The following is a 14,782-nucleotide window of genomic DNA, read 5'->3' on the forward strand; positions in this document are numbered from 1 at the left end:
CTGAGAACTGTAGTTATAGGAAGTAACATAAAATATGGGCCCTGTTTGGTATCAGTACAATCAAATCTTACAAATACAGGACTAAGGAGACCTTGTTTACTTGAGCATCCAATTAAAAAAAAAAAGTCTTGCCTTACTCAAGTCCAGCACAGAACCAAGCTGCATTTCCCCAGGCTATGCTCCATGAACGAAGCATGGGGAGGGAGAGATTATCATTCTGTTTGGACCTTTGATTCCTTTGTCAGTTTTAGCAATTTAGAGTTTGCACCCTTGCTTACAGAAAAACATTGACGTAAAATGAGCGTAGTGATTTAACCCTAGAATAAAAAATGTGTTGGGGATGGTGCATGAGCTCTGAGATGTACATTGGAGTGCTTGCAAACCCCTGACCTGTTGTCTTGCACACAGAATAAGACATTGAAGCAAGCAGGCTTTTTATAAGGTAGCCGCACAAATTCTTAGTGTCCTGAGAGAGGGAGCCAATTCTAAATACCTTACTGCTCACCCTTTTTATGCCAGAAAGTTAAACAACCCATTAGTTTATTTACTTATTATGAATTACTTGTAAGATATTATGAAATTTAACCAAGTCATTTCTGAAGCCTTGTTCACTGCCGTCTTTAACCTACTGCTTTGTTTTTCGTGGGCTTTGAGCCTGAATCCTTTTCTGGCTGTTTCTCTCCATCGTCTTCAATTCCTCATTGAAGGCACTCCCTTGGCTTACTATTTAGAAAGGTCTCATTAGTATACTCATCAACACGAAAATGTATCAAAGAGCCAGATTTCTTTTCTGATTTCAATTATATACCTGTGACCTCAAACCTCTCTTTTAATGTCTATAGATTTGGGGTGTATTTCTTATCTTACAGTCTCTTTCTTCTGCTTACACTGGCAGATAAGTTAGCCTAGGATACAGTTCGTGCTTCCTTTTCTTTCCTAGAATCTTCAGCCCCTTTAAACCACCTATAAGCAGAAACTCCAGATCTTTATCTTCGCACTTATTCAATGGTCGGCCTGCGTTTCAACTTCCCTTCCTTCCCTTATCTCAAGCTATTCTCTGAAAAAGCCCTACGCAGGTTAAATCGCTCTTCCTGGTGGCCCTTCAAGCATGGGTCATTTCTTCCTTACCAAAAGCAAGAACACATTTTTTTCCCCTACCACAAGTGTTGTGGGTTTGCTGAGATTTCTCTCATCATGCCATCCAAACTTCATTTTGCCATACGTACATCCACACGACTTTCTCTCATCCTGTCCACACCACTTGGGGTCACATTTTGTTTGTTGACTGGCACTTTTTAAAACTGCTATTTGATTGGTCTGTTTTTCCTTCCAAGTGTCTGAGTTTCGAGAACAGGAAGGTGTGGCACAGCACCTGTGCGAACCCGTCTATACAGTGCCTTGAGTTTAACAAAACTCAGAAATGCCTGAAGCCTTCCCCACAGGTTGAAGTCTTGCTCTGAAAGGAGACTTGGTCAGGTCAGGAGCACATTGGTTGATTAATTGGATCCGAGTTAAATGGCATGGGACCCGTAAGCCTGGCTGTGTGCAGTCTGACTAAATGAGCTCTCATAGGACACATCATTGAGGCTAGCTCAGGGAGAACACGAGATAGCAGACATGAGGAGTGGCGCACACGTCAGTAGAAAGCAAGGTTGTAACAATTGGTGGGAACTCACCAGTCTCACAGGCTAGTAAAAGTTTGAAAACTCAGGGGCTGGAGAGAAGGCTCAGCAGTTAAGAGCACTGGCTGTTCTTTTAGACGACCCTGGGTTCAGTTCCTAGCACCCACAATTCCCAGTTCCAGGGACTCCAACACAGACAGACATACAAGCAGAACACCAATGCATATAAAATAAGACTAAATCGTTTAAAAAGTAAAGACACTTAAAAAACAGTCTGAAAGCTCAGCTTCTACTAAGACTAATAACACTTCTGGTGGTGTAGACCTGTAATCCCAGGACACATGAGGCTGGGGCAGGAGGATTCCGAGTTCAAGGACAGCCTGGGCAACTTAGTGAGCCACACTTCGATGTATGTGAAAAAGTAGTTAGGGGTATAATTAAGTGATAGGTAATATTTTTAGAATGCAATAGGACTTAGGCTGACTCTCCAGAGCTAAAAAAGAGATAAAAAGAAAGATTTATGTTCTCCATTTCGCGTTTAGTCAAACCTCAGCCCGGCCATGTTTTTACTTACCAGATGTAGCATCATTTCTCCCCAACAGGTGGCGCTACTTCTCTGCAAAATTCTGTTCTGTTCCCTCCTTCTCGCTCTTCCCCTCCCCTTTCCTCCCCATCCCTCTCTCACCCCTCCGCCCCTCTCTTCTCTTCTCCTGTCATCTCTTCTCCCTTTCCTTTACTCCCTCTCTTGCTTTCTTCCCTCACTCCATGGGCAAGCATTTTAAATAACTAGATTGCGGTTTGTTTTCCACTTTGATTTTTAACATCTCTCACACTGGGCACTTGTTTTCACTTATTATCCCAGAATCTACATCCTGGACAGTATAACTAGTGGGGCCATTATCCTACACTGTCTTGCCGTTGACCCTGCTAGTTAATAAAGTCTGTGCCGCTAACTGTGATGTGACAAGAACCAGTATCAGTCTCAATATTAGACAATGCCAGAGGAGTCACAGAACAGACTTTAGTAGGTGTATGCATGTATGTGTGTGAGTGTGTGTGAGTGTGTGTGTGGTGGTGTGTACGAGTCTGTGAGTGTGTGCATGGTGTGTGAATGTGTGAGTATGAGTGTGTCTGTGATGTATATGATGTGTATGGTGTATGTGTGTGTGGTGTGTGAGAGTGTGTGTGAGTGTGTGGGTATACAAAAAGGATTTTGTAGAGTTACAGTCTCATTCTTCTTTGTAGTATCTGACCCATGGTAAGTCCTCAGTAAGCATTTATTGAGTAAGTAAGACCTGGAATGAAGAGAGAAATGAACAGGAAGCACGAGAAGCTTCACAGACGGAGTTGTGTCTTCACCTCACCCCATACATCGAACTACAATTTATATTGTCTCAAAATGTGATGGATTTCAGCATGATAATGAAGCTAAAAAATGAAGCTTTTTGGATGACCTTAATCCAACCTTACTGAGGTACCCCTATAACAAGGAGATGGATCTACACAGAGAGATGCCAGGACACACTAGAAGTTGATGCAGTGAAAGAATAGCATCTGTAAGCCAAAGAGAGGGCCTGGGAAGCCCGGAAGAGGTCATATTTTTATAACCTACAGCTCTTGCAAAGTAGTGTCTGACTCCCAATGGACTCCTCCCATTGTCCCCTTGTGGAGTGCAGACCTTCTGTGGCTGTGCCTTTATTGGCATGACTGCACCAGGCGCAACTCTGAGTTCACACTCATCTTCTGGCCAAGCCACGAGTTTTAGGCATTCTTAGGCTCTGCCATTTACCTTCTAGGCTCACTATAAATCTGACTACAAACAGTGAGCAGTAACCATGCCACCAGAATACTGTCAAATGAAGTAGCTCATTTATTTTGAAGCATCTTCACTTAGACGTTTAAGACATGGGAAAAACCTAACCAAATTCTTTGCCAGAATATAACCCGAATAACCTCTAGCTCAGTTCCTGCCTGAAGCCTCAAGAGCACAATCTTGACTGTTTACATTTCTCTTGGCTTGCTGGTCTCATATCTCTAATCAGAACTGCCCACGAAGTGGTAGCTCACATCATTCAAAGACAGCTAGCTCTGAAGTCTTACAAATCCAGCCCACAGACAGGTCCCCAAGGCCAACTACAGTGGTGATGCCGCTTCTCCAACATCAGCTTTCTGTATCACTCTTTTCTTGGCTGTGACAGATGATTGAGAGAAGCGTTTAAGGGAGGTAAATGCTTGGCTTAGGGTTTCAGAAATTTCAGTCGTGTGTGTGTGTGTGTGTGTGTGTGTGTGTGTGTGTGTGTGTGTGTGAAACATGTTGGAATGGCAGAATGGCATGTCCAGAATGGCAGGGATGTGTGGCAGAGGGAAGTACAGTATGGATGTGGCCTAGAGACTGAAATGAGCTGCATAAGGGGAAGGTTTGAACTTTCCAGGCTCCAATCTACTAATCCGAGTCATGCAACCAGGCCTCGGCTAAAGGATCCATGGCTGGCAAGACAGGCAGTGGCACAGAGGCTAGCCTTTTACACAGGAGCCTGTGGACTCCACTTCATGTTGCTCCTTAACAGTTTGCCGAGCTTGATTAATCTCCAAGATTAGCTTAGGTGAGAAGAAAGGAAATAAAGAGGAACAGGAGGGAAGGAAGGGAGGAAGAAAACAGGGAGACAAAAAAGATGAGAAAGAAAAGAGAAAAGAATGAGGGACAGAGAGAAAGAGAGGGGAGGTGTAGTGGGGGAGAAAGACCCAGTTATTTGTAGAAATGCTTAATAATCCATGACATTTTCCAGAAGCGGAGATGATTCACTAGGTTTTGAGCGATCTCTGAAATCAGAAGCAGAGTGGTTCCTGGCCAAGTGTATTGTTTTATTAGCTCCCATTTTATCCTGCTTTGATTCAGGTGATAAATCAAAGGATGAGTTCAGCAGCTCCTCTATCACAGGGGGATAGCTCTTCCCTGCCTCCTGCTCAAGCATGGCAGCTGCTTGAGATGTCTGGCAGATGCCAGACAGTGGCCTGCATCCCCTCCTGACTGACAGTGGCCTGCATCCCTCCTAACTGACAGTGGCCTGCATCCCTCCTGACAGACAGTGGCCTGCATCCCCTCCTGACTGACAGTGGCCTGCATCCCCTCCTGACAGTGGCCTGCATCCCTTCCTGACAGTGGCCTGCATCCCTTCCTGACAGTGGCCTGCATCCCCTCCTGACAGACAGTGGCCTGCATCCCCTCCTGACTGACAGTGGCCTGCATCTCCTCCTGACATCATGGAAAATGCCCTTCCCAGAGGAACATGGAAGATTTTGGGAACACATCCATACCCACAGTTAAAAATTTTCAGGAAATCTAACACAGAGATTTATTAGATTATCACCTAGAATAAGACCCACTGCTCATAAGGTGAGCAGAGTGAGGAGACATAGCCAGCCAGCCGAGAGGAGGCATGGCCTCTCCTGTTTTTTACTCACATGCAAATTATCGCTTGTTTATTTCTCAGGATGTGTCTGGCGTTAGAGGCACAGCCTAAGCTACATTTGCTGCTGTGCTTTCTTCCTGGGCCTTCTCATGGCAAGTGCCTTAAGCTACACATCTCCTTGAATCTGGTCACCTGTGAAACTCAGCTCTGTTCTATTTTCTCCCAATCTGAAAAGTTGGCAAAGTATATGAACAGGAGTGAGGGTTCTTACCACAGATAGTATATTCCTGTTTATCACAGGCCACCCGGAGATGCAATATCTTAGCTCAGCTGAACCTATTCTGCAGTGGTGATTCCTGACAGGTTATCCTGCTAGGGAGGGATGTGTGCTCAATCACTTTTGCATTCCACTGCTACCTCATGTTATACCCGGGCAGTCATATGTCCTTCTAAATTAAACAAGAATTTGTACCAAAATACACAGCATGAGGGTTCCACTAGGTGCCAAACACTGTGTGAGCCAAGCCCAAAGACCATGTGAGACTAGAGCTGTCCCTTTAGGAAAGAGAGAGAGCTTGGGAACAGTAGTGGGTGCAGAGAGGAGAGGGTGAATGTCAGAGTTCTTAGAGAGCTTGAACTTTGGTTGTTCACAGTCAATAGAGAGGCAAAAGAATGAGCTATGACAACCTAGTTTGGTTTATTAAAAGTGTCCCAGAGGGAAACCAGAGTTACATAGAAGTGCATATTGTATATGTGTATGCTATATATACACATATACAAAAATGTCAGTGTGTTGGCAACAAATATGGCACCAAATATGGTAGACTAATGACTGAGCCTAGAGACAGGTAAAACTGTCTCTACTAATCAAGAATGTAATACACATGCACTCCATAATGTAGTCAAAATTCTAATTATTACAAGTACAGCTTTTGTTTTCTGTTTGCCCTATATGACATCCAATGTGTTCAATTCTTGCCCTTCTTTTAACTTTTTTTTAAAAACTGAATAGGCCCAGAGCATTTGGACAACTGAGCACATATAAGATGGATGCTAGCATGGAGAAGCTCCAAGAAGCCTACCTCCACCATCTTCATCCCTGAACATCTCTCCCTGTGGGTCACAAACACAAACAGGCCAAGTGGTGGGTGGTGGTGCCCGTCAGTCACTCATAGCTCTCTGGAGCTGAAGATTGAGCCTCACCTCATTGTTCTGTCACCTACATTTTTGTGCAGACAAGTTTTGAACAGGCTCTGTGGCATTCACTCCAGACCTAGCCACTCCTGGGGATGAATGGGCATTTGAGAATGCCTGGAAGGATGGTTGAAACATTCCATCTGACTGAATTCAACTTTTCCTGAACAGGGCATCTCAGAGCCATTGACCTCCCAGTAGTCTACGTGCACTATGCTTTAATAAAAAATGAAGACCAGTAAATACAAACAGTGAGCAGGAAAATTGAATTCTCTGTCTCTCCTTATGGCTTTGTCTCTTGCATTGGGCTAATGGCAAGAATGGCAAGTCTTCCTGGGGAGAGAAACTGCAATAAAATACCCTGCGGCCCCACTCCTGTTGTATAGTTCCTGCATTTTGACAAACAATGAAACATTAAGAGGGAACTTGAGTAATAGTGAGTACTTATACTTGAACTAAGTTTTGGAATATTGTCATGATTTTGAGTTTCCTTTTCTGTTTAAGACAAAGTCCTTCCTTGAAAAAAAAATTCCTCAAGAAGAAATAAAGAGAACAGTTCAGCTGAGGGCTACATCCCTCAGGGTGAATGCATTCTCCACACAGTTCTGCTTGTGAAACACAAACTGTTTTGCTAAAGTTCTGAGTGACCTCCAGTTCATCCTATTTCAGAGCATATAGGTCAACCTGGAGAGAGAAAAGCCCCAGAGAGGGAATACCCACCATTCCATTGCCACACATCTTAGTCTATTTGGGTTGCTCAAACAAAAGTTCTTAGCTGAGACAGTTCATACATGACAGAAGTTATTGTTCCTGGTTCTTGAGGCCAGGAAGTCCAAACCAAGGTTCTAGTAAGTTCTAGAAGTCTGCTAAGCTCTTTCTCTCTGCTTCAAAGATGGTAATTCTCCTCAGGAGGCTCATGTTCCAGGCCAGCCTTCTCAGGATGCTCATGTTCAAGGCCAGCTCTATATACTAGCGCACGTTCCTGTTGCTCTCTCTCAGGTGCATTGATGAATTTTCTATAGTTATTTGAATTTTCTCTTCTGCTTTGCAATCTCCTATTATTTCCAAGATTTACTCAATAGACAATCACTTTTAAAAATCAAATTAAGAAGATATGTTATGGATCTTTTTTTTTTTTTAAGTTAAAGTTGGGGCTGGAAGGATGATTCAGTTGGTGAAGCCAGGTGTGCCAGCATGAGCCCTGAGACTGGGTCCTCAGCATCCAAGGAAAAGCTGTGAGGGGTGGTGCACATCTGCAGTCCCAGTGCACATCTGCAATCCCAGTGCTGTGCAGGGTGGTGCACATCTGCAGTCCCAGTGCACATCTGCAATCCCAGTGCTGTGCAGGGTGGTGCACATCTGCAATCCCAGTGCACATCTGCAGTCCCAGTGCTGCGCAGGGTGGTGCACAGCTGCACTCTCAATGCTTGTGAGGTGGAGATAAGAGGATGCCTCAAGCCCAATGGAATTCATAAGCTCTAGGTTCAGAAAGAGATCCTGTCTCAAAAAGACAAGGTAGAGAGTGACTGAAGAAAACATTGACCTCTGACCACCACATAGATGCCCACACACATACATACACACATAACCATATAACCCCCCACACACACACACACCCCAGTGAATTATTTTGTTTCCAACAGCTCAAAAGTTGCAATTTACTTAAACACTTTGGTATGTGTGTATGTAACTGGAGGAAGACTATTGAAGTTCCATGGACTGGAGAGTGGCTTTAGAGAGTATCCCCTCCAAAAAAATTAAAGCCTCTTAGGAGATTTGAATTTTAGAACTGAGTCCCTAGGAGAGGGAAGTCAGCAGTAATGATCAGGACCAGAGAATTGCAGGCTAACCCAGTGGTGATTCTGGTGCCCTGGAGGTGACACTGCTCCGGCGGGTAGACCCAGTGACTGAAGCAACGGTAAGAAGGTGAGTGTCTGAGGGGAGGGTAGACTTGCCTACTGACCTAGATGAGGCTTGGCAGACCTCTTCTGTGAATTTTAGGCTTTGTGTGCCTTGTAACCATGTGTTCTGGCTACCATGAGAGAGCAGACAGAAAACATGGAGGCTTAGGGCCAAGGCTCTGCATCACTAACTTCATTCCTTGATAAAGTTCCACCATTTGAGTTTCATGAGTCACGAACTCCTGTTTAAAATGTTCTCACCTGTCTGATAGAAAGAAGGAAACTCACTCTGAGGGTTGTCTAGAAAGGCAGAGCAGCATTCTAGTCTGTGGACCCCAGTTCTAAAACCATGATTAAAAGTAAAGATTTTTTTTTCCACCTTAAGAACATTTGTTAAAATTTGTTAAAGTTGTTTAAGGGAAATTGGAGAGAGTTTGTTGTTTCAAAAGCTTTTATAAAATCACATTGGAAGTCTGTAGGACAAGACTTTCAGGGACTCTGAATCAAGACAAAGGCCATTAAAGTCAGAGGCAGAGGTGGTGTGTGATGTATCTGCTTCAGTACAGGAGGAACTAGCAAGGATGCAGCCTCCCCTGGCATGTGCTCACCCTGTGCTGGTCCCTTCTACTGTTTCCTCTTCATCTGAGGCAGAGCACAAAGTATCCTCTTTTCTCAGCCATCCCTATTTCTGGCCTTAAAGACATCTGGAATTACTGCATTCTAGTCCTGTGTCGGTGTTGGCATCGTCTTGAGAGAGCTCGTGGGACTCAGGAGACTGATAGCCCCAACACTGAAGGAGTCAGGTTCCTTTTCAACTATAATTAATCAGGTAATATGGCTGAGCACGTGAAGGTAGAAAGCGAAAGCCAGAAGAAAGGAGCCAAGGAATGATCCATTTAGAGCAGAAAGAAGCTAAGGGAGGCCAATGGTAAAGCCACTAGACACACACTTCGAGGTCCCTGTGGCATGATGCACGGCAGGGGAGAAGCGGTATGAACATTCCACAAAATTTTTACATTGAGGCCAAACCCTCAGCATCCCAGGATGTAAATGCTTTTGGAGGCAGTCTTCTAAGACATGACAAAGACAATAGGTTCAAAAGAGTAGACTCTAACAAATATGGCTCATGCCTCTGAGAGAATTGGAGATTAAGATGTAGGAAGATGCAGGGGAAGACCCTGGAAGGAAGCAGCTTCCTGCCAGTGCATTGGCCTGTTCTCAGTTAACTGTAACAAAACGCTCAAGGTGGGGACTTTAAAAAGACTCCAGTATTATATCAAGATGCTGGTTTCTGTTCAGCTCCAGAGATGTTCTCTTGGAAGATGGGTTCACCACGGTGGGACAGAGAGGGAATAAATGGTGAGGACAGGGGTCTCACAAGGAGAAATGCACGAATTCCTTCTGAGAACACTCTTCCAGTGACCTAATGACCTTCCTTTAAGCCCTGTTTCTTTGTTTGTTTGTTTAAATTTAGCTCTTTGCTACATTATTACTCAGAAAACAAGGTGAAACTATATTTAACCGGTTCATAAGAGCTAGCTGAGCAAGATGCCTTCACCATCAGGGAAACTACAGTTTTAGTCTCACGGCTTCAGAACTGGGAGGGAAAGGATGTGTGCTGTTTAAGCCACCCAGTCGGTGGCAGTTTCTTATGGCAGCCCTAACCAACAATTACACTGGCCGTAGATGCTGCCTCTTACATAATGCTTCCTGGGTGGGAGTGGCTGCTATTATAATTTTACTATGTATCTCATAACAACAACTTTTACAGTCTTTTCCCCCCTTTGAAATAGGGTTTCACTATATAGTTTTGGCTATTTTGGAACTCACTCTGTAGACCAGGCTGGCCTCAAGCTCACTGAGATCCACCTGCGCCTGCCTCCACAGTGCTCGGATTAAAGGTGTACCCCACTATGCCTGACTAACTCTTACAATCTTAAAATGCATTTCTCTATCTCTGTAGTATAGATAGAAAGTAGAAATGGTGGACTTCCTCAGTGAAAGCTGTGGAGTGACCAGCTCAAGAGAACATCCATAACACAATCAAGGTGAGCCCCCAGACATCCCCCAGCTCAGCTGTCCACTGTCTGCAGAATTATTACAGTGATAGTGCTGTTCTGTTCAAAAGAAAGATATCTCCAAGTTTCGTTTTTGCCTGTTAAAGATGATCTATTTCCACGCTGCTAGTCTATTTTCTAATCTGTATACATTATAAAAGTGTTTTGCATTTGAGCGCTGCTTGAAGTTGCAGTCACAGCAGGCTGGCCTCAACCAAGTCAAAGCATGAGGATGCACGGCAGAGTCATTGGATTCCTCGTGAAGCTGCACACAGGAGGAAGAGCGAATCCAGACTGAAGGAAAGCGAGCCTGGGTGGGCTGCTCTCTTTGCTTCTGTTGTCCAGGTCTGTGTCCTCTGGTGTTCTCCCGTCCTGTGTCCCGAGAGCTGACCTCGATGCCTGCATCACCTGAGTGTGCACTCTCTGGTGGCAGGCAAAGAGAGATGTCTGGGTCTTGATCTTCTCTTGCTTCTCTGGGTCTTGGCTTGTCACAGTCTGGAATGTTCTCTGTTAGAGCTGTTGGTGGTTGACTCTGTATACCTCCCAGTTTGGTCCTATAGACCCCAGGTTGGGAATGGCTACTCTCTGTTGCTGGTCTCTGGACATGTCAGCACCTTTGTCTCCCTTGAAGCTGCCCATAACTTTGATTACACCATCCTCAGTGAACACTGTTGGGCCCTGACTGATACTGACTCTCACTGTGAGGACATTTGCCTTTTGGAGAGCTAAAGAGTAAAAGTGAAATAGGAACAGATGTGTGTGTCCTGCTACTTGATGGGACATGCTTAGAAACAGGCTCTATAGAAGAAGAAAGGTTGGGTCCCCTGATTTATGCTGTTTGAACTTTTCTGTCTTGCAAATATTTTTATCAGGCTGATTTTAAGTCCCAAGTGTGAATTACTGGGCAGAGGTTTGGGGGAGAGGCTATCTAACTGTCAGCTCGCAACAGCAGATACAAGCTGCTTCCAGGGTACCACTGTTTATGTGCAGTTGGGGCAGATTAAGACACAGACATCTGCAGCACTGCAGGGAGGGGCCAGGTTAAAATATTACGGTAAAGAAGTTTGCAGGTCATCATGGCAAAACACAGAGGTATTAGTCAGCAGGTGCTCACAAATGGGAAACACAGGTGTGTTTGGCCCAACCACTGTACTGTCGTCATTCCAGGTTTGTCTGTATTCACATTGGCAGGATTCTTTTCTATGGGACCTTCACAGGGGCCTGGGCAGCTTTGTGCCTGAGCTGGGGCTGCAGCCTTGGTTTGAACTCTGGGCTCTGGTTGGCAGAGCCTTGGCCATGTAGCTTTGAATCTGCTTCTCAAGCTTGGGAAAAGCGATGAAATCAAGATGGCTGGGTTTGCATCTGGACCCCTTTGGCATCTTGGTCTTGATGGCTTAGGTGTCACCAGGACCTTGATGGCCTCTGCGCGTGCACTCACTGCCTTTGTGTTGTTGGCCTGCATCTTCTTCAGGCCTTTCTTGTTGTGCTTCTTGGCAAAGTGCATGTTCCTCAGGAACTTGGGGTCAACCCCTTAAGAGATTCGTATCTTTGTGACCAGGGTTTCGTGATGCCATTTCTGTGCCATTTGCGGGACTGGTTGCGTGTGGTGTGGTTCTTGGACTTGGCCATGTCTGCATGGTAACTCTCAACTCCCGCAGTGCCTGGGACCAGAAGAGAGATGTATTCTTTTTTTTTTTTTTTTCCTTTTAGGAGAAAATGACATTACTAGAGCACAGGTTTGGTTGATATGTTGACTTGGCCTTCAGAGTGAAGACTGGCTTCTCTGTAGCCTCTATGGGATAAAAAGTGACTCAGGTATTGGAACAATTTGATAGAATGTTCAAACCAAGCTGCTGTGGTAGTGTGAATGTTTGAAGGCCTATTCACCGGACAGGTGGTTTTTGTGCTGGGATAATAAATGGGAAATTAACAGCCATGCTCTTTCCTTTGTATGAGAATGTTTCAGTTGGATGGGAGATTTGGAGAATCGATCAAAACTGTGCTGGAGAGCAAAATTTGTGTTTTCATTTTCTAAGTATAAGAGGGACATGGCTGTGTGTAAGACAGAGTCCCATCAGAATGCTGTGTCTAACCTCAGGCTTGTTTCTGTTTCTTCTATCTCCTTAGATAGGGGAAGCGTCTCCCAAGCCAGGCTAGGGATGAGAAGAGAGCTTGGAAAGGAAAAGGTGTGGTGAATATGTGTTGTAGTTGCCAACTAACGCTACTCAAATCGACCTTATGGTGGGGGCGTGTTTTCCTCGATACTCACCCCAATATTCTGGGTTCCTGAATGAAAGATACACACACACACACACATACACACACACACACACACACACACCCTTATATTTTAATATGCCTTAGACAGATTAATGGCTGGTCCACTCCCTCAAACCTCCTCGTAGCTAACACCTTCCCTTCAATATTCTTGAGTTTAATAAAATCTATATTCATCTTTGTAGCCCTAGACCCAGTAGGAGACCCTCTGGGGCCATGATCTCTGACTCTCACATGATGACTGTGCTCTCGTCTGCACCTCTCAGGCCTGCTCTTTCCTCCTTTCCAGCATGGCAGCTCTGTCTTCTTACTCCTCCCTTGGTCCCTTGTCTGGGAATCCTAAAGTCCCACCTTTGTCTTCCTGCCCAGTCACTGGCCTCCAGCGACTTTACTTACCTATCAAAACCAACTGGGGACAGGGACCCTCAGCATCCTATGTGCAGAATCTCGTGCAATTTTGGGGACCCAATTAACATAGTACAAGTGTCAGATCAAATCCACAACAAATAGGCATATTTTGGAACATTTTGTTTTAACTTGGAGATCTGAAAATTGAGCAGACTGGTGCCAAACTGACCCCTTTAAGGCCCAGATGGCATAAGATTTGCAGAGAATGCCTCCCTTTGCCCTTGACCCTTGCCCTCACAAATGGCTGTCACATACAGAAATGAAACAAGGAGAATGTGAGTTGGTAAAGCTACCCGGGGTGCCTGGGATTCCCAAGGACCTGGAACAATACTTAGAAGCTTCTAGAGAACTTGTTGAACTCTAAAGAAGTGATCTTTGTATTATGAAGTTTGCATAGGAAGTGGTTGATGAAATCACAATCAATCTGATGGGACAGTTGTCTTCTGGTTCATTCATCACATCTACTATGGCACCTTTGAACTTTCAGTGGCTTCTTGAGAATGAACTAAAATAAATGCCATTAGATTTCCCTTGTGGCCTTTGGCTAAGATGAAGTGGGAAGTCTTCAGAGAAGCAGACGAAGTTTATTTTTGATGTGGGATGAGCTTTCAGCAAACCCCAGTGTCAGAGGCCTGCTGTTTATGTATCATAGATGGACCACTGCTGCCTGGGGACCTCTTGGAAAGTTATGATGGTTTGGGCTATTATAATACAATATTGCTGGGCTTGGGGGAGGGGTGGTGTTAAAGTTCTCCTTTCCAAGTTATTAAGAATGAATTTAAATCAGTCTCTGTGGTTTCCAGTGGGATTTTTGGCATTTGTGATTTCCCACATTCATTGGACTTGCACACATGAATCACAGAAGTTAAAGAAGTACTCCTCAACAGAATGCTCTAGTCCTGTAAAAATGTTCTACACCTACACTGTCAGATAAGTAACCATTAGCTAATTTAAAAAATATGACTAGTGGGACTGAAAAAAATCTAATCTTCAATTAATTTTAACTCAAATAGTCACGTGAGGTTAGGATCTATTGCAATTGAACAGTGCCGATCTAATCTTTTAATCCAATTTTCTCTGCATCGTTGATGTAGAAAGAAACTCATAAATAATCATTACAGCAATAACAATGTGTCCACATTTCATATAAGTCTAGTACATGTTATTGAATCAGGAGCAGGGCTGGGTCCTGCTGGTAGCATACAGCGATGGTCTTCGAGAGAGGGGCGTCCTAATGGAGTCTCTGCCTCCTTGGGCTGGTTGTTATTGCCATTTATTTTATTTGTGTCTGTCTTCCCATTTCTTGGATTTCTCACCCTGTATACTTGGTTTTCTCCTAAAGGTTTCTGTGATGCTGAGCAAGTTAAACAAACACATGCACAGAAGGAATAGAATTCAGAAGCCTGGCCACCTTCCAGAGTTTGGGTTTGTCCACTGAGGTTTAGGTGAGAGGTACACACCATTTGTCAACAGTGGCTCTTTCCTCAGTTTAGCCTTTATCAGGTTACACCCCCCTAAGCAGGTAGGACCCAACTGCTCTGTATTTCAGTAGTTTTGGTTCCACCGGCCAATCGCAGGGAACATCGGGGTTCTTTAGGTTTTCCTTTTGCAAATAGAACACAGGCAGTAGTTCCATGGGGATAAATCATGTTCTCATTTTTCTTTGTTTCAGAACGCCATGTCTTTGGAAGGAGTACAGGCAGAAGCCATAACTGATTTAGTGTTCATGAGCTCTTTGGTTACAACTGAGATTCCGATGTTTGAAAAGAAGACACAGAACTAGGGAGAATAGATAGGCCCCAGCAAAGGGTGAAACAAATGTTTTCATACCATCACATTCAGCCTGGGTTAAACACACACATGCACATAACATACATATGCATGCGTGCATACTCGCGCTTACACATGTACAA

This window comes from Mastomys coucha, unplaced genomic scaffold (genome assembly GCF_008632895.1).
Source record: "Mastomys coucha isolate ucsf_1 unplaced genomic scaffold, UCSF_Mcou_1 pScaffold2, whole genome shotgun sequence".
NCBI classification, from domain to species: domain Eukaryota; kingdom Metazoa; phylum Chordata; class Mammalia; order Rodentia; family Muridae; genus Mastomys; species Mastomys coucha.